We start from the raw sequence: 2,500 nt of genomic DNA on the forward strand, positions 1-2,500 counted from the left end.
CTAACCCTAACCTACCCTAACCCTAACCCTAACCCTAACCCTAACCCTAACCCTAACCCTAACCCTACCCTAACCCCTAACCCTAACCCCTAACCCTAACCCCTAACCCCTAACCCTAACCCTAACCCTAACCCTAACCCCTAACCCTAACCCTAACCCTAACCCTAACCTAACCCTAACCCTAACCCTAACCCTAACCCTAACCCTAACCCTAACCCTAACCCTACCCTAACCCCTAACCCTAACCCTAACCCTACCCTAACCCTAACCCTAACCCTAACCCTAACCCTAACCCTAACCCTAACCCTAACCCTAACCCTAACCCTAACCCTAACCCTAACCCTAACCCTAACCCTAACCCTAACCCTAACCCTACCCTAACCCTAACCCTAACCCTAACCCTAACCCTAACCCTAACCCTAACCCTAACCCTAACCCTAACCCTAACCCTAACCCTAACCCTAACCCTAACCCTAACCCTAACCTCCCTAACCCTAACCCTAACCCTAACCCCTAACCCTAACCCTAACCCTAACCCTAACCCTAACCCTAACCCTAACCCTAACCCTAACCCTAACCCTAACCTAACCCTAACCCTAACCTAACCCTAACCCTAACCCTAACCCTAACCCTAACCCCTAACCCTAACCCTAACCCTAACCTAACCCTAACCCTAACCCTAACCCTAACCCCTAACCCTAACCCTAACCCTAACCCTAACCCTAACCCTAACCCTAACCCTAACCCTAACCCTAACCCTAACCTAACCCTAACCCTAACCCTAACCCTAACCCTAACCCTAACCCTAACCCTAACCCTAACCCTAACCCTAACCCTAACCTACCCTAACCCTAACCCTAACCCTAACCCTAACCCTAACCCTAACCCTAACCCTAACCCCTAACCTAACCCTAACCCTAACCCTAACCCTAACCCTAACCCTAACCCTAACCCTAACCCTAACCCTAACCCTAACCCTAACCTAACCCTAACCCTAACCCTAACCCTAACCCTAACCCTAACCTAACCCTAACCCTAACCCTAACCCTAACCCTAACCCTAACCCTAACCCTAACCCTAACCCTAACCCTAACCTAACCCTAACCCTAACCCTAACCTAACCCTAACCCTAACCCTAACCTAACCCTAACCCTAACCCTAACCCTAACCCTAACCCTAACCCTAACCCTAACCCTAACCCTAACCCTAACCCTAACCCTAACCCTAACCCTAACCTAACCCTAACCCTAACCCTAACCCTAACCCTAACCCTAACCCTAACCCTAACCCTAACCCTAACCCTAACCCTAACCCTAACCCTAACCCTAACCCTAACCTAACCCTAACCCTAACCCTAACCCTAACCTAACCCTAACCCTAACCCTAACCCTAACCCTAACCCTAACCCTAACCCTAACCCTAACCCTAACCCTAACCCTAACCCTAACCCTAACCCTAACCCTAACCCTAACCCTAACCTAACCCTAACCCTAACCCTAACCCTAACCCTAACCCTAACCCTAACCCTAACCCTAACCCTAACCCTAACCCTAACCCTAACCCTAACCCTAACCCTAACCCTAACCCTAACCCTAACCCTAACCCTAACCCTAACCCTAACCCTAACCCTAACCCTAACCCTAACCCTAACCCTAACCCTAACCCCTAACCCTAACCCTAACCCTAACCCTAACCCTACCCTAACCCTAACCCTAACCCTAACCCTAACCCTAACCCTAACCCTAACCCTAACCCTAACCCTAACCCTAACCCTAACCCTAACCCTAACCCTAACCCTAACCCCTAACCCTAACCCTAACCCTAACCCTAACCCTAACCCTAACCCTAACCCTAACCCCTAACCCTAACCCTAACCCTAACCCTAACCCCTAACCCTAACCCTAACCCTAACCCTAACCCTAACCCTAACCCTAACCCTAACCCTAACCCTAACCCTAACCCTAACCCTAACCCTAACCCTAACCCTAACCTAACCCTAACCCTAACCCTAACCCTAACCCTAACCCTAACCCTAACCCTAACCCTAACCCTAACCCTAACCCTAACCCTAACCCTAACCCTAACCCTAACCCTAACCCTAACCCTAACCCTAACCCCTAACCCTAACCCTAACCCTAACCCTAACCCTAACCCTAACCCTAACCCTAACCCTAACCTAACCCTAACCCTAACCCTAACCCTAACCCTAACCCTAACCCTAACCCTAACCCTAACCCTAACCCTAACCCTAACCCTAACCCTAACCCTAACCCTAACCCTAACCCTAACCCCTAACCCTAACCCTAACCCTAACCCTAACCCTAACCCTAACCCTAACCCTAACCCTAACCCTAACCCTAACCCTAACCCTAACCCTAACCCTAACCCTAACCCTAACCCTAACCCTAACCCTAACCCTAACCCTAACCCTAACCCTAACCCTAACCCTAACCTAACCCTAACCCTAACCCTAACCCTAACCCTAACCCTAACCCTAACC

Source organism: Doryrhamphus excisus, linkage group LG10 (assembly GCF_037039965.1).
Source record: "Doryrhamphus excisus strain RoL-2023G ecotype Guam linkage group LG10, RoL_Dexc_Guam_v1.1, whole genome shotgun sequence".
In the NCBI taxonomy this organism is placed as follows: Eukaryota; Metazoa; Chordata; class Actinopteri; order Syngnathiformes; family Syngnathidae; genus Doryrhamphus; species Doryrhamphus excisus.